At 43.1% G+C, this 18810-nt stretch overlaps 1 protein-coding gene across 1 annotated transcript in view; it reads left to right on the forward strand.

Moving 5' to 3' along the window:
• AGBL1 (AGBL carboxypeptidase 1) overlaps nt 1–18810 on the forward strand; it is an 844803-nt gene that overhangs the window by 119541 nt on the left and 706452 nt on the right. The window lies entirely within an intron of this gene.

An 18810-nucleotide genomic window follows, 5' to 3' on the forward strand; every position in this document is an offset into this window, starting at 1 on the left:
GTAACTGGAAGAAAATATTTTTTTGCTGTTAAGCCACTCAGTCTGTGGCGTTTTGTTAATGGCAGCCTGCACTGACCGATATACACTCGGTGTGACAAGAGCCTAAAATAGTACAGAAATTTCTAGAAAAATGGTGGGATACTCCTCCTCTATGCCAACTCCATTCCTCCCTAGCGATTGCTGCTAAAAATGATTTGCAATATACTTTTCTAGTCTTTTTTGAGGTTGACCAGTTGTACATATATCTTCATGGGCTATAAACACATATCCTTGTACACACATACATTTCTGTTGTTGACTTTATTTTTTAACATTGACAGTTCACTTACAGTTATGCAAGTTTATTTATTCATTTATTTTTATTCTCAACAAAATATGTAGCCCAATGTCATTCCTCATGAGGGTTGCATAGATATTCTGTGCAGATGAATCATAATTTCTTCTACTATTTCAGTATGGAAGGATGCCGTGTGAAGTGGGTCCCACATGTATCTGAACATGGAATATCTCCTGAGATTTGTGTTCAGCACATTTGTGGATCTGCTGCTCCAGAATTACAGGTTCTCTCTCTTTCTTGTCCTAAAAGAAGACGATGTCTTGAGGCTTTTATGATGTTTAACCACGGAAGAATGTAGTTGGCTGATGGTACTCAAAGGACTTGATGGCACAGGGCACTAATGAATGACTGCATGTTGGATAGTCCTCTTTTTTGGCCCCTGAGCTTCTAAAAATGCTAACTTCTCATTCTTTAGGGCATCAGACACTTTGTTCTCTCATGCATGACCTTGTACTTAGAAATTGTGACATGACTCAACCACTGACTTATTCCATCTTGGATGAACTCTTCCTCAGGTCATGTAGCTTCAAGAGAGTAAATATGACTAATAAATTTACAGGCAGGATTTTGGCAACATATATAAGGTTCTGGCCTCCTTAGAAAAGTTTAAACAATTGGTCTAATGTTTATGAGGAAAATAATTTCTCGTTATGTAGGTTATTTGAGTCTAATTTTAATGGTCAAAAGACACTCTATAAATATAGGAAACCCACCCTAGTAAAGTCATTTAGTCTTTAAGCCCATTTAATCCTACCAATGGGATTGTTAAAATAAACATGGGTGATTCTAACATGCCTGGGAGTTTACACAACCGCCCTGTTTGCAAGAGCCAAGATATTATTGTGTTTATCATAGACAAAAGATGACCTTCACTTGGGGATTGGATTGAGTTCCAACAGAAAGATTATTCTGTAAACCTAACCCCCAAATGAATGTGGGTAGTTGTTAAACACATATCTCAGTTTGTTGACTCAGTTGTTGGAAGGTCTAGATGCAGTGTTCTGGAAGGTTTGTCTAACAACGTAATTTTTCACTTCTTCCTTTATACAGGCTTGTCTTGGCTTGGATCTATTTTAGGTGACAGCACATTTAAGTAGAGGAAATGAGAAAGAACTAGAGTCATTAAATTGATGGATCAGAAACTTCAATTTTTTTAATGAACTTTCTCTCTTGATTTCAAAGGAATTATAAGAAAAAAATCTTTCCCAAATCCACTTAATCTTTAGTACCTCAGTTTTGTCATCTGCGATGTGTTTCTAGACAAGGGTGACTTACAGTTCACCCAGATTTCAGACTGTGGTGGCTAAGAGAGTTCCCATGTTTCATTATTTAAAAGTATTTATTTTACAGCACTTTTTTGTTTCATTATATTATCTTTTTAGAGTAGTAGCCACCATTTTTTAACTTTAAAAGTGTTTTAAAATATTTTTCTTTTTTTAAAAAATTTGTTTATTTATTTACTTTTTGGCTCCTAGACAGGTACTTGAACCCTGGGCCCCCAGAGTAAAAGTCTGATGCTCGTCCAGCTGGTCTACCCAAGCAACCACTGGTTGGTTTCCATCACAATATTGCTTCAAAGAATCATGGATTCTTTAAATTAGAAAAAAAAATCATATTCTTATTCAAACTCCCATGCATATACTTTAAAAAATTTTTTAACTGGAAGATAATTGCTTTACACTGTTATGTTGGTTTCTGTCATGCAGTGATTCAAATTAGCCTTAACTATATATATCCCCCCCTTCTTGAGCCTCCCTCCCACCACCACCCCATCCTACCCCTCTAGGTCGTCACAGAGTGCCAGTCTGGGTTCCTTGATTTACATAGCAGCTTCCCACTAGCTATCTATTTTACACATGGTGGTGCATACACTTTCATATCTTTAAAGCATGTGACGTCTGATGCTGGTTTAAGAAGTATAATTACAATACTACAAATAATCAAAAGCATGTTAAAAAAGTATATTTTCAATTATATAGCATATATGAATACTTGTATGTGATATTGTATTCATCCATCCATCCATCCATGCATCTATCCTATCTGCAAAGATGTGTTCAGCATAGATAGGAATGATTTAGTAAATCTAAAGGCAAAAAAAAAAAAAAAAGGCTGTGCAAACAGAAGAACTTCTTCACCTTGCAATCTAAGCAAGCCATTAACCTCTTCATGGCACTTCTGGATTGAGATTGAAGGGTGAGAGTCATAGAACATGAGGGGTCTGGGAAGAGAGCCAGTGTCTCTGTAAGCGAGATGAAAGAAGCAGGTGGACTCTGCTGGTAGCTCTGGCAGCTCTGCTCTAGGCTTGTTGACCCGCCGCGAGGAATCCCTGTGCTGTCCGCCACTCGTGGTGAAGCTGAGCAGTGTGCCCTGTGCCGCATTCCCTTATGCTCTCAGTGCACTACTTGCCCCCTGCCTTCCTCCCACCATGGCAATTCACTCCTGGTGATCTTTTTGTTTGTTTGTTTAATGGATTAGTTTATTTTGGGCTGTGCTGGTCTTTGTTGCTGTGCACTGGGCTAGTGGGGGCTACTCTAGTTGCAGTGGGCTTTGTATTGTGATGGCTTTTCTTGTGGAGAAGGGTGTGCAGGCTTCATTAGTTGCAGTGCATGGGCTCAGCAGTTGTGGTGCATGGACTTTCTAGTTGCCCCAACTAGCATGTGGGATCTTCTTGGAATGGGGATTGAACCCATGTCCCCTGCACTGGCATGTGGATTCTTAACCACTGGACCACCAGGAAAGCCCACTCCTGGTAATCTTTAAAAAAAACAAAAGCCCTTTTTTTGGGTGACAGTTTCTTTGTGATTTCTGGAGCTAATGGGAGGTTAGTTCAGTTCAGTTCAGTTGCTCAGTCGTGTCTGACTCTTTGCGACCACGTGGACTGTAGCACTCCAGGCCTCCCTGTCCATCACCAACTCCTGGAGTTTACTCAAACTCATGTCCATTGAGTTAGTAAAGCCATCCAACCATCTCATCCTCTATCATCCCCTTCTCCTCCTGCCTTCAATCTTTCCTAGCATCGGGGTCTTTTCAAATGAGTCAGTTCTTTGCATCAGGTGGCCAAAGTATTGGCGTTTCAGCTTCATCAGTCTTTCCAATGAATATTCAGGATTGATTTCCTTTAGGATAGACTGGTTGGCTCTCCTTGCAGTTCAAGGGACTCTTAACTGGATAATTGTACTCAAATCTCATATTAACCTATAGTGGAAAAGAATCTGAAAAATAATATATGTATATATAAAACTGACTATATATATGTAACTGAATATGTATATATATATATAAAACTGAATCACTTTGCTGTACACCTAAAGCATTGTAAATCAGCTATATTTCAATTTTTGAAATTTACCATTTTAACTGTCCTTAAGTGTGCAACTCAGTGATGTTAATTACATTTTCACTGTTAGGCAACAGTCACCACTATTGCATTATTTTAAGCAAAAGTTTTCATTTGTTTCATTTAAACATTTGAAAACTTTTAAACAAGTAAAAACTCTTGTCATAAACTGACATTTTCATTACTTTAAGCAAAAACTCTGTGATGATTAAGTAATATCTCCCCATTCCCCTTCCCCTCAGCCCCTGGTACTTCTAATCTGCTTGTATTCCTATGCATTTGCCTATTCTAGCTATCTCGTATCAGTGGGAAGAGTCTTACCATATTGGTCTTTTGTAAATGACAACCTTTGGAAGCGCTGGTTGTGTTGGTTGCGTTAGTGATGAGAGCTTTAAGCCTTGGTACCAAGTGTGTTGCTCTGTTACATCTAAACAAATAGGTCAAGTAAGGATCAGGCCTGTCCTTTCTTTGCTGTTCAGCAAGAGTAAGATCAGATACATTTCTGTTCATTCATCAAATCAGCAAATATCCACCAGGTGCCTGTTCTGTGGTTTGCATAGCTTTTTGTGCTTCCAGATATTCAAGATAGGATGGTCTCATACATGCATTTATCTTAGAAGATTTCAACTAAATACAGCAATTATTCTACTACAGTAATACAGAAAACATTCTGTAACACTTTATTTTGCATATATATGCATAATTATATGCTGTTCTCATTATGTATTTATATATACATACATACAAATTTATATGCCTACACACATATATTTATATGTATATTTTATATACACATGCATATTATACATCTATTATACATGCATTTATATATAGGGTCACAGTCACTCATCCACATATATTATACTTTATGAATAATTTAAGGAAACTCAAACATTACTGTCATACTGAGTTCTAACTCAAGAGTCAAAGAGACCCCCCTGTTTATGAGAGCTTATTAGAATCCACACTCTGCTCCTCCCTCCCCTGAGTTAACCTTTCCTATCCTGGTCGTGGGGATTCTCAAAAATTTTTATCTGAATCCTAGGTCCTGATGCCATTGCCTGTGGATTTGGAAGTACTTCCAAACCAGTTCCCCTTTGCAGAGTTGCTGCTTGGGACCAGCCGGGTAGGGTCCTCCCAGCCTGGACTGTGGTGCTGTGCTCCTGATTCCCTGGCTCAGGCCATAGACCCTCCTCGGTCACATCCCCTCAGTTCAGTTCTGTTGCTCAGTCATGTCCAACTCTTTGTGACCCCATGGACTGCAGCACGCCAGGCCTCCCTGTCCATCACCAACTCCCAGAGTCCACCCAACCTTTGTCCATTGAGTCAGTGATGCCATCCAACCATCTCATCTTCTGTCATCCCCTTCTCCTCCTGGCTTCAATCTTTCCCAGCATCAGGGTCTTTTCCAATGAGTCAGTTCTTCGCATCAGGTGGCCAAAGTATTGGAGTTTCAGCTTCAACATCAGTCCTTTCAATGAACACCCAGGACTGATCTCCTTTAGAATGGACTGGTTGGATCTCCTTGCAGTCCAAGGGATTCTCAAGAGTCTTCTCCAACACCACAGTTCAAAAGCATCAATTCTTTGGCGCTCAGCTTTTCTTTATAGCCCAACTCTCACATCCATACATGAACACATCCCCTACTGATGTTCTAACAAACCTGTCTGAGATTAGGGTTTTAGTTTCTCTTGTAAAAATTTCCCATGACAGATGATGGTTCCCGCAAGGTGTCTTTGACAGCATCTGGATAGTGTTGGGGAGGTGCTTTTTCTTTTTCTTTCTCCAGAACGAAATGGACAAGTTCCACGCTGGGCACAGGATCTGGTTAGACCTTTGCACCGTATGTCCATGGTTTTTCTTTTCTTTCACCGTGTAGGAGTTATCTCAGTTTCCATTTCTTTTTTCTCCTCTCTTTCTGAAAATAGTGATGAGAAAGATCCACTTGTCATCTGTTTTCCTTGGTAACTGGCCGCGTGTGTGCGTGTGTGTGTGTGTGTTTGTGAGCTTTTACCCATCATGCTCTTCCTTCTCCAGCCAGGCAGGAGGCTGGGATGGTACCAGATGGTGTTCTGGACGTCTGTGTTCTGCAGGCAACATATTCTGTCTCTTGTAAAGGTCCTCCTGCTTTATCCACCTGTTATTTTAAATAATTCTTTTCTCCCCACCACTTTCTGTGTCTGTTGCTACAACCCCGCATCCCATGGCCAGCTCTTGAGAGAATCTAACATTAAGTTCTAGGGCTGCCTACTTTTTCTTTCTGAAAGCTATCTGATTTATAGATGGTTTGGTCTTGTATATAGAAAGTCATAATGAATCCATTAAAAAAAAAACTATCAAAACAAATAGACAGATTCTGCAATGTGGCCACAATAAAAGGTCAGTATTCAAAAATATTGATTAATATTCAAAGATCAATATTCAAAAATATCATCCTTGTTCATTGCTAGTTTACTGAAATACAGTATTTCTGACCCCAGGGCTGCCGGTGTTGCTAGGTGTCTGGGGTAAGTGCCAGACGTTGGGGTCACACAGACTCGAGGCCAAGTTCCTGCTCTGGTGCTTTCTAATGTTACTTCCGGTAGGTTAATTGACTGTGAACAGTCCCTTCATCTGTTAAGTGGGAATTGTTATGAGATATACGTCAGGGCTTCCCTGGTGGCTCAGTAGTAAAGAATCCGCCTGCGATGCAGGAGCCGCTGGAGACATGGGTTTGATCCCTGGGTCAGGAAGATCCCCTGGAGGAGGAAATGGCAACTCATTCCAGTACTCTTGCCTGGAGAATCCCATGGACAGATGAGCCTGGAGGGCTGCAGTCCATGGAGTCGCAAAGAGTCGGAAACGACTGAGGCGATTGAGGACACACCCATGCATGAGAAATAAGTTAATGTTACTTTTCCTAGTCGTGGCCAAGAAATTCTGTTAGCTCCAAATTCAAAACATATCCGTGTTCTTCCTGAGAAGATCCCTCTAGCTCAGTGGTCCCCAGGCTTTTTGGCACCAGCGACTGGTTTCATGGAAGATAATTTTTCCATGGATCAGGGTTGGGATGGTTTTGGGATGATTCAAGTGCATTCCATTTGTTGTGCATTTTATTTCTAATCTAATGCCGCTGCTCGTCTGATAGGAGGTACCAGCCTGTGGCCCACAGCTTGGGGACCCCTGCCATAGTTATACCCTGAACATTTTAAAGGGGACCACCAACCTAGATAGCATATTTAAAAGCAGAGACATTACTTTGCCAACAAAGGTGCATCTAGTCAAGGCTATGGTTTTTCCAGTTGTCATATATGGATGTGAGAGTTGGACTGTGAAGAAAGCTGAGTGCCAAAGAATTGATGCTTTTGAACTGTGGTGTTGGAGAAGACTCTTGAGAGTCCCTTGGACTGCAAGGATATCCAACCAGTCCATCCTAAAGGAGATCAGTCCTGGGTGTTCTTTGGAATGACTGATGCTAAAGCTGAAACTCCAATACTTTGACCACCTCATGCAAAGAGTTGACTCATTGGAAAAGACTCTGATGTTGGGAGGGATTGGGGGCAGGAGGAGAAGGGGACGACCGAGGATGAGATGGCTGGATGGCATCACTGACTCGATGGATGTGAGTTTGGGTGAACTCCGGCAGTTGGTGATGGACAGGGAGGCCTGGCGTGCTGCGATTCATGGGGTCTCAAAGAGTCGGACACGACTGAGTGACTGAGCTGAACTGAACTGAACAGTGACTATGGATACATCAATGCTGGGGCTACAGCAGTAGTTAAGAGACAGCTGACATTTAGGTAATTTCTTCTTTTTTTTTTAAAAAATTTTATATATTTATTTACTGTCTGTTTTTATTTCATTTATTTATTTATTTTACTTTACAATACTGTATTGGTTTTGCCATACATTGACATGAATCTGCCATGGGTGTACGTGAGTTCCCAATCTTGAACCCCCTTCCAACCTGTCTCCCCATGTCATCTCTCTGGGTCATCCCAGTGCACCAGCCCCAAGCATCCTGTATCCTGTATCGAACCTAGACTGGCAGTTTGTTTCTTACATGGTAGTATACATGTTTCAGTGCCATTCTCCCAAATCATCCCACAGAGTCCAAAAGTCTGTTCTACACATCTGTGTCTCTTTTGCTGTCTCGCATACAGGGTTATCATTACCATCTTTCTAAATTCCATATATATGTGTTAGTATACTGTATTGGTGTTTTTCTTTCTGGCTTACTTTACTCTGTATAATCGGCTCCAGTTTCATCCACCTCATTAGAACGGATTTTAGATATTCTTTAATTTTTTTTTCTTCAAACAGTGTTTTCTAGCTTTCCATGTAAAGACCTTGGGTTTCTTTCTTAAATTTATTACCCAGAATCTACTTCTTTTTGTAGCCATTATAAATGAGATTCCTATTTTAAACTTCATTTTTGAACTATTTGTTGCTAGTTTACAGAAATGCAATTGATTTTTGAGTATTGATTGCAGAACTTTTTAGTTCTAGTAGTTTTTCTGTGGATTAATTTACTTACTATATGTAAGACCCAACCATCTATAGATAGGATAGTTTTACTTCCTCTTTTCCAGTTAGCATCTCCCTCCTTTCTTCCTTCCCTTCCTATTAAACGCTCTGGGTAGAACTTCCAGTACAATGTTGAACAGAGGTGGTAAGAATGAATATCTGAATCTTGTTCCTGATCAGAGAAGGAAAGCACCCAGTCTTGTTTCTCCATGAAGTATCATGTTAACTATGGGTTTTAAGAGATCACTTTATCAGAGATAAGAAGATCCTTTTATCAGATATTAGTAAGTTATCTTCTATTCCTAGTGTGTTGAGCATTTTTATCATGAAAGTGTAATGAATTTTATCAAATGGTCTTCCTGTGTCTATTAAAACGATAATATGATTTTTGTATTGTATTTTGTTATTATGATGGATTAATTGGTTGATTTTCAGAGGTTCAGCCAACCCTGCATTCCTGCAAGTGGGTCAAGAGAAATCCCACTTGAGCATTGTCTATAATACCTGTTAGTGATTGCTGTATTTGGTTTGCTCCACACAATTCTGTACTGGTTTCTACTCTGGTTGGTCTCTGGTTTCTACTCTGGCTTCCCTAGAGTCCTTTTTTCTTTTTGAAAATAGAGCAGCCAGAGAAATCTTAAAATACGTTATATCATTGCTCAAAATTCTCTAGTGAATTCCTCACTTAGAATGTAGGTGAAGCCTTTACAGTGCCTACCAGGCCCTCTGTTTCTCCTTACTCCAGCTCCTACTCTTCTTTCCCCATCCATTTTGGCTTCAGCAGCCCTGTCCAACTTTCTGTTCCTTGAACAGATCAGGCCTATTGTCATTATAGAGGGTCTGGGCATGCTTCCTTCTGACATGCATAGGACAACTTCCATCCCTTCTTTGTTCAGGGGTTGCCTTCTCCATGAAGCCTACACTAGTCAAACTTTAAAATTTTGCAAACTGGCCCTGAGCATCTGATCTCTTTACTCTATTTTTAATTTTTCTTTTTTTCTCCATGGCACTGATCACAATTGAGGATACTAATTTAATATATTCTTCAAAAATAATTATTGTCTATTAATTATTTCCTTAACCGTATCCCTTTGGAGTGTAAGAATCTTTGTTTTATCAGTTTATCTCAGCACACAGCAAGTTCTCAATAAATATTTGTTGACTGAATGGACAGTGTAAATAAAGCTCCTAGACCAGTGCCTGATTTTTGGAAAAGGTTCAGTGAATATTTGATGGTGTTCTGTAATCAAGCACTATTAAATGGTGGGGGTAGAATATGGATCTAGTGGTAAAGAACCCATCTGCCAATGCAGGAGACAGAAGAGATGTGGGTTCGATCCCTGGGTCAGGAAGGTCCGCTGGAGGGCATGGCACCCCACTGCAGTACTCTTGCCTGGAGAACCCCACGGACAGAGGAGCCTGGCGGGCTATGAGCCGTGAGGTCTCAGTGAATCAGACGGGAGTGAAGCAACTGAGCATACAGTCACACACAGAATGAGGCAGACCAAAATCGTTCCTGCTTTTTGGAGTTTGCAGACTGGAAGGGAAGGCAGACATTAGTAGAATAACCACGAAAGGACTGAAAAATTACAAACTGAACTGAGAAATTTAAAAGTGGGCAGGGGCGAAGGATGAATATACCAATAGAGGACCTGGACCTCGGCTGCTGCTGCTGCTGCCGCCAAGTCGCTTCAGTCGTGTCCGACTCTGTGCGTCCCCACAGACGGCAGCCCACCAGGCTCCCCCGTCCCTGGGAGTCTCCAGGCAAGAGCACTGGAGTGGGTTGCCATTTCCTTCTCCAGTGCATGAAAGTGAAAAGTGAAGGGGAAGTCGCTCAGTCGTGTGTGACTCTTCACAACCCCATGGACTGCAGCCCACCAGGCTCCTCTGCCCATGGGATTTTCCAGGCGAGAGTACTGGAGTGGGGTGCCATTGCCTTCTCTGAGGCCTAGGCTAGGGGTCCGGAAAGTCTTTCCTGTGGGAGTGACACCTGAAGTGGGATGTGAAGAAGGAGGGGAAGGCCACAGCATTTTAGGCTGTGTCATTGGCAAGGACGGAAGATAAGTTACAGGACATGTTTGAAAGCCTGGCAGAAGGTCAGAGGGACAGAATTACAGAGCATGAGAGGCTGGGCTGGGGCTGGGCTGGAGCAGGTGGCAGCTCCCAGGCTTGGTGGGGTCTCCAGGAGCGTGTTTCAGATTTGGGTTTTGGCAAGAGTGAAAGTAGTTGTGGGAGTTGCAATGTGAGGGTTTTCTAATCAGATGATCTTGAGAAGATCATTTTAGTTGCAGCCTGAAGACCAGTTTGAAGGGGACCTGGAGTAGATATTTCCTGGGAAATTCCCTGGACACAGAAGCTTGGTGGGCTACAGTTCCTGGGGTTGCAAAGAGTTGGTTGTGATTGAACACACACACATGTTAGAGTTGATATGGTTAGATTCATTCTGGGGTTATCACAGTAGGTAGGTGAGAGATATTTGGGTGATTTAAATTTCTTCCATTTGCTCATGCACAACTCTATTTTCTGATATATCTAACATGATTCTGCAGTTCATATACATTTATTATACAGAAAATAAAAGGTAAATTTCAACCAAGGACCAATGACTCTAGAAATTACATTTTTCCATGAAGTACCAGACCCCCATGTGCTTGGACTAGGGTGGAAACAACAGAGAAAGGGGCAAATTAAGACCATTCTAGAAGTTAAAATCGGAGAGTGTGAGTGCGTGGGGTGATCTGGATGATAAGGGCATACAGAGAGAAGGACGGATGCTCAGTTTCTGAGACAGCAGTAGTTCTATTCTGTGGGAAGGGGAAGACCAGGGAGGGTCATGTCTTGGCTAGGAGAATATCAGGGTCCTAGGCAATGACACCCCACTCCAGTACTCTTGCCTGGAAAATCCCATGGATGGAGGAGCCTGGTAGGCTGCAGTCCACTGAGAGACTTCACTTTCACTTTTCACTTCCATGCATTGGAGAAGAAAATGGCAACCCACTCCAGTGTTCTTGCTTGGAGAATCCCAGAGACGGGAAGGCTGGTGGGCTGCCATCTATGGGGTCGCACAGAGTCGGACATGACTGAAGCGACTTGGCAGCAGCAGCAGCAGCAGCAGCATCTAAATATCAAAGCTTGCAAGAAGCTTTGGGTGGTGTATAGACTCTAATGTAGCCCCCCAGCCCGTCACCTCTGTCTCCTGGTGTTTATGCATTTGAATAATCCCCTCCCCTTGAGGGCCTTCCCAGGTGATGCTAGTGGTAAAGAATCTGCCTGCCAATGTAGGAGGTGCAAGAGATGTGGGTTGGATCCCTGAATTGGGATGATCCCCTGAAGAAGGAAATGGCAACCCACTCCAGTGTTCTTGACTGGAAAATTCCACGGACAGAGGAGGCTGGCGGGCTACAGCCCATGGGACTGTGGAGAATTAGACAGGACTGAGTGCCTGAGCACAGCTCTCCTTGAGAATGGGTAAGATCCAAGGCTTGCTTCTAGACAATAGAGTTTGGCCAAAGTGAGAGTGTGTTACCCCCATGATTGCATTGTGTTCTAGCAGACTTTATCTTGTTTACATACTGCCTATAAAAATTTCATGATTGATGAAGTTGGTAGACAGGTTTGTTGGCATAGCATCTAGGAGCTGAGGATGGTCTTCAGCTGACTAAATAGCAAAGACCCCAGGGTCCTTAGCCTCACTGTTGCAAGGAAATGGATTCTGTCTACGATCTGCTGGAGCTAGGAAGCAGACCCTTCTGCAGCTGAGCTTTCAGATGACAAGGATGCATTTCTGGCTGACACCTTGGTTGCAGCCTTGAAAGACCATAAACAAGGATCTAGTAAGCCACGAAGTTCCTGCCCTGGAAAAACTGTAAGATAGAAAGTGTTGTCTTAAGCTGCTAAGTTTGTGGTAATTTTTCACATAGACATAGATAACTAATATAGATCACGATCATTATATCTAGACCTTTGGAATTACAGAATATTTGACCTCCCTAAAATAGTTTGACTATTTTATTTTTCTCCAAGAGGGAGAAACCCATTTTTTCTCCAGGGGCCTCTCCTGACTAGCTGTGGCAATCCTGCCAGCTCATCATCTGTGAACACATGCAGGGATGAACCCTCACTTCCTTGCTTGGTAGTGGTTCTATTAGAGATACATACAAGTTCATGGTATGTTCCAGGGACTGTGCTGGATTTTAATTTAATTTTTCCTTGATCTCCTTCTTCACACTACGGTTATCAGTTAGACCCTATTAAATCTACTTCGCTGGTGAGGCTGCTGTGAGATTCAGAGTGATCCAGTAAACCCCAGGACACAAGACCACAAAACCGGCAGATGCAAGCTTCAAACCCCAGCCTTCTAACTCCTAATTCAATGACTTAGACCCAGCGTTCAAAACCTCTGTGGGTTGGTACCCGATAACTTCTCCATCCTTGTCTCCATGACTACGTTTGAACATCTACATCCACTCAAGCTTCAGCTAAACTGTAAAATGCAGAGCCTTGAATTAAGCCCCAGACTCAATTCAAAGAAGCTGTATTGGCTCTGTGACAGATTAATCATCTGACCTTGTGCCAGTCACCTTCACTGAGAGATGTTTTAGATTTCTTCTAGCACCTTGCTTTGCAGTGCCCGAGATTAGCTGCCCTGTGGCATGTGGTATCTTAGTTCCCCAACTGGCGATTGAATCCCCACCTCCTGGATTGCGAGGTGGATTCTTAACCACTGGAACACCGGGGAAGGCCCTTCTGGCATGATTTTAAAAGTAGAAAGAGCTGTATGTGATTAGATCTGGAGAGATGAGGACTACTATTTCAATGCTGCCTCTTACTAGCTGCTGGAACTTGGGCAGGTTATTTACTTCTGTGAACCTCCCTGCTGCATGTGTACGATTAAAACTAGTCATTTAACCCTCCAGTATTCCTGGGGAGGTTACACATGATGGGTGTAGGACACTTAGCATAGCACTGGACCTTTATGGGGACTCCCCAAATTATGGTGGTAATTATTAAAGACTATTGTAAAAGCTCTTAAAATTTATTTCATTTTGAAGACGTAAATTAAACTGTTGCAGTTCTGTGGCTTCTGCTAACTCTTGGCAAGGGAATATATACAAATTTTGCAAAGGCTTAAACTTAGCTTTTTCTGAGGAGGAGAACTGAAGTGACCTGTGACCTCGAGAGGGCTTCCCAAATGGCGCTAGTGGTAAAGAACTGGCCTGCAAATTCAGGAGACGTAAGAGATGTGAGTTAGATTCCTGGGTCAGGAAGATCCCCTGGAGAAGGGGATGGCAACCCTCCCCAGTATTATTGCCCGGAAAATCCCATGAACAGAGGAACCTGATAGGCTGTGGTCCATAGGGTCGCAAAGAGTGGGGCACGACTGAAGCGATAGCACACCCGCACACAGGTGGCCTCTAGAATCTGGACTGAGTTATCCTCCACATTGTGAAATGGATAGGGTGGAAGCCATGCCGTTTCTCCTTTGCCTGTTGTAGTTCTCTGGAAGCAGGATATTCTGCAAAAATTTATTAAATGACCCATTCAGTGATTACACTCAGGGAGAGTCGGCAGAGGAGGAAAATTTGGCATTTCTAGTTTTAATCCCATGAGGACTGAGTTCAAACCACATGGGATGATGATATGGGTTTAAACAGAATAGTGGCATCTCAAAAATCTTTATAGAACCAGTGAGACTATCAGAACCATGGGCGCTGAATGTCCATGTCCAGCAGGGGGCAGTCTAGAACACCAAGTCATTCATTCAATGCTGTGGGCTTGATTTCTTAGCGTGGAAGTAACTCACTTTCACTCATTTTCTTACTTGTTTAAACTTTAGCTGCTTGCATTTTTGCTTTATTGTTTGTTTAACCATTGGTTGACAAAATAGCTGGGTTTACGTTCTTAGTGTTACACCAGGGGATCAGGAGAGAAGCAGAGCACAGTGTTCAGACATTTATCCACCAGACAGAGCGAACACACAGAGGCTTTCGGTGACATTCACATGGATGCCTGGATCTCAGCGCCACGTGGGAGACCAAATGCTTTCTGTTTGCTCATTAGTTCATTAGCTGATTCCAGTCGTTTGCTCTTGTTTAGATCTCATATGGATTCTATACCTTAACTTGCATCTTTACAAGCTTAATTTTTTTAGAGGAAATTATTTATAGTATCTTCCCAGTAGGCACACGATGTGTATATGGGCCTTGAAATAAGGTTTCCCAGATAACTGCTAAGCTTTGCTGTGTGAGATATCTCTGATATATATTTTATTCCATTTCAATGTATTTATTTTCATTAATGAAGCTAGTTAGTTAACTGCTGAACTGATTTTACAGTTCCTATTGGGCCACAACCTACAGCTTCCCTGGTGGCTCAGATTGTAAAGAATCTGCCTGCAATGTGGCAGAAACCCAGGTTCAATTCCTGGGTCAGGAAGATCCCTTGGAGAAAAGAATGGCTATCCACTCCAGCATTCTTGCCTGGAGAATTCCATTGACAGAGAAGCCTGATGGGCTACAGTCCATAGAACGTCAGAGTCAGATATGATTTAGTGACTAAGAGCAACAAACAATTGGGTCACAACCTACAGTTTGGAAAACATTGTGCCTGGAAAATCTCGCGACTTGCAGTTTTAAGGTGAGCCCCCTCTATTTCCTTCTCCTTGACTGTGTGTTATCTGAGTTTCTTAAGGGTTTCCTTCCCCCTAGTTCAGATGCTTCCCTGGAGCAGTTCTCTATTCAGCTCTTGATTGAATTTCTTCACAGATATCCCCTGTTTCTGTGGCTACAACTGGTGTTGCTACTGTAGTGATTCATAAATATACACCCCAACTCTGGCTGTCCTCCAGAATCCTCAAGCTGTGTTTCCAGTAGCGTTTTGAATAGTTCTGTGTAGCTTTGTCCCCATCATCTCGAGCTCAGCAAGTCTCAAATCAAACTCAACATCTTCTCTAAACACCTCAATTTCCCTCCTTCCAGGGTTAATTCTTCTCCCAATTACCTTGGCTAAAAATTCCAGGCCATCACTGACTCTTCCTTTTCCGTTGCCCTTTATCATTGGCCTGTTTATCATCAAATCTTATTGATTCTGTTCCTGGTGAATTTGAGGTTCTTACTTTATAAGAAGTCTGGAGACAAAGTGATAGGTAAAAGTGGATTTATTTAGAGAGAAACATACTCTACAGATAGACTGTGGAGTCTCACAGAAGGTGCGCGAGAGAGGCCTTGAAATATGCTGTGGTTAGCTTTTATGAGCTGGGTAGTTTCATAGGCTGGGCTTCCCTGGGTTGAGAAGATCCTCTGGAGGAGGGCATGGCAACCCACCCCAGTATTCTTGCCTGGGAAATCCCATGGACAGAGGAGCCTGGTGGCCTACAGTCCAAGGGGTTGTGTAAGTCAGACATGACTTAGCGACTTAACGACAACAATAAATTTCACAGGGCAGGGAGGATCATTCTTATTTCACGGGAGGAGTGAGGTTTCTAGAAATTGGACCACCGCCCACGTTTCGCCTTTTATGGTTGGCCTCAGAGCTGTCGTGGCACTGGTGGGCGTGTCACTTAGCTAATGAGGCTCAAAGTCTATCGGAAGTCGAATCGCCTGCCGCCTTGGATCTAGTTGGTTCTCACCGGTCTCTGCGTGTCTGGTGGCTTTGCCATTCCCTTAAAAGTTGTGCTCTGCCCCCTCTCCTCCTGTTTCAATTCTGTGCTCAAATTCTTCCTCTCGCTTTTCCATCCTTGACACCATACCCTCTTGATCGAAGAAATGGAATGGCTTCTTATTATCTCTGAAATTGTATCTAAACTTATACTGGATTTTGGTCTCAAACCGATGTGCTTCGTTGCTGTAAATGTGCCCTTTGCTGTATCACAGATTGCTCGCCCAATTAGAAGGACAAAGTATTTGTAAAGAAAGAAATATTTTCTGGTTCCTCAGGAACCAATCTCCCATCTTCGACTAATGCGACACTTACCCTGTGTTTTCTGCTGTATCCGTCCCTGTTTGGATTCGTGTTTATTTATTGTGTTATCACACAACTGGCTTCCCTGGTGGCTCAGATGGTGAAGAATCTGCCTGCAATGCAGGAGACCCGGGTTCAATCGCTGGATCAGGAAGATCCCCTAAGAAGGAAATGGCAGCCACTCCAGTATTCTTGCCTGGAGAATCCCATGGACAGAGGAGTCTGGCAGGCTACAGTCTGTGGGAGTCGCAAAGAGTTGAACATGACTGAGCAACTAACACTTTCACTTTTCAATGGAGCAGTACCCGATAGGCGATCCCCCAAACAAACATGCCATGCAAATCAGAAATGCAGAGTTGCCCCAAGACCTGGTCATGATCTAAGACTGCTGCTGCTACTGCTGCTAAGTCGCTTCAGTTGTGTCCAACTCTGTGTGACCCCATAGACGGCAGCCCACCAGGCTCCTGTGTCCCTGGAATTCTCCAGGCAAGAACACTGGAGTGGGATGCCATTTCCTTCTCCAATGCATTAAAGTGAAAAGTGAAAGTGAAGTCACTCAGTCATGTCCGACCCTCAGCGACCCCATGGACTGCAGCCTACCAGGCTCCTCTGTCCATAGGATTTTCCAGGCAAGAGTACTGGAGTGGGGTGCCATTGCCTTCTCCAGATCTAAGACTAGGCTAGACTTTTTGCTTGGGACGCCCCCATTGTTTCTTTTCCTGTTTCGACAGTTCCCTTCTTCTCTGCTAACCCCTTTTGATGAACTCAATGTGGCTACTCTTCTTTTGAACCCCAAAATACTGACTTTCATTTTGTCTCAGCCCAAGCCAGGCCTTCTGTACTGTGGCTCATAGAGTTTCCACACTGGCTTGGGATCTCAGCAATGCCTGCAAAGTGCCTCTTTTTAGAATCCCTAAGGTTAGGGAACCATTAGCTGAAACTGCCCGCCTTGGCCAGGCACTTGCATGAGTTATCTTGAAATAAGAGGTCCTGATAGTGAACACAGTTCATTATGCCAAAAAGTAACCAGGAGACTTTGGGAGGGGCTGGAAGGAGGGCGGAGATGCCGGTTGCTGTGCCCTGCCGACACCCCACAATCTTTCTAGACAGAATACATCTTGCCTGAGAGATGCACACACCGCCAGGAAGGACCCTGAGGCAGACTGGATATGAGTTAAGTGAGATGATGGGCCAGAGACAGCCTAGAAACTAATCCCATCACCATAAAACCCGAGACAGCAAGCCTCACAGCAGAGCAGTTCCCTGGGTCCCCTGCCCTCCACCGGGTGCCCCTTCCCAATAATGCCTTTTGTTTTGTCAGTACATGTGTCTCCTTGGACAGTTCGTTTCCAAATGTTAGATAAGAAGGTGTTCCCCTTCCTGCAACACCACTGTGTAGAGTTAAAAAGAGGGTGACTGAGGAAGCTGCAAGTTGATTCAAGGAAACTGTGGTTAGGAAGCAGAAATGATGTAGTCCGTTGGTGAAAACTAGCCTTGCTGTCTTTACAAGTGTCTTGAAGCTGGGTGGGTCTCACTGGGCTGGGGTCATCCCAACCATGAATTTATACCTTTGGGCAACAGACCACTGCTTTACAGGATTCTCTCATAGGTTATGGGGAGCAATCATGTTTCAAGCACCTAATTTCTATTTTAGTTTAGTTTACTTTTGTTCATTGCTTTGTTATTATTATTTTTCACTGTCGGCTCTATTGCTCAGTGTGAAAGTGTTAGTTGCTCGGTCATGTGTGACTCTTTGTGACCACACAGACTGTAGCTTCTGTCCATGAAATTCTCCAGGCAAGAATACTGAAGTGGGTAGCCATTCCCTTCTCTAGGGGATCTTCCTGACCCAGGGATTGAATCTGGGTCTTCTGCATTACAGGTAGATTCTTTACCATCTGAGTCACCAGGGAAATAATACATAATATATTGCAAAGAGAATTGTTCTTTATCAACTATGCAGAGACCAGAGCAAAGCAAGTGCAAGATAAGCTCTGAAGACCAATGGATGTGTAGGAAGCAAAGATGGAAAGAGAGATTTCTGAATTTGGGGTGTCAGTTCTGCTCCCATGTCTATGAAATCTTGGAATAGTGATATATTTTCTTTGGCCTGTTCCCCCAGTTCTCAGAAGGGTGCTGGGAACATATCACTGGGTTTTTTTTGTTGTTGTTCCCTTGTTAAGTTGTGTCCGACTCTTTGTGGCCCCATGGACCATAGCATCCTAGGCTCTCCTGTCTTTCACTATCTCCTGGGGTTCGCTCAAACTCACGTCCACTGAGTTGGCAATGCCATCCAACCATCTCACCCTCTGTCATGCCCTTCTCCTCCTGCCCTCAATCTTTCCCAGCATCAGGGTCTTTTGCAGTGAGTTGGCTTTTTGCCTCAGGTGGCCAAAGAATTAGAGCTTTAGCTTCAGCATCAGTCCTTCCAATGGTTATTCAGGCTTAATTTCCTTTAGGATTGACTAGTTTGATCTCCTTGCTGTCCAAGGGACTCTCAAGTGTCTTTTCCAGCCTCACAATTTGAGAGCATTACTGTTGAGTAGGCTTTAAGGACAAGTTAGTAGGGCTGTGCAGAACACTTTCTTTTTTTTAAAGCAAACCCACTCTCCCTCCCAGAATCACACCACAGAGTCCCCAGTGCCACGAAGTTTCCCTCTGCCATATG

Source organism: Budorcas taxicolor, chromosome 21 (genome assembly GCF_023091745.1).
Source record: "Budorcas taxicolor isolate Tak-1 chromosome 21, Takin1.1, whole genome shotgun sequence".
NCBI lineage: Eukaryota > Metazoa > Chordata > Mammalia > Artiodactyla > Bovidae > Budorcas > Budorcas taxicolor.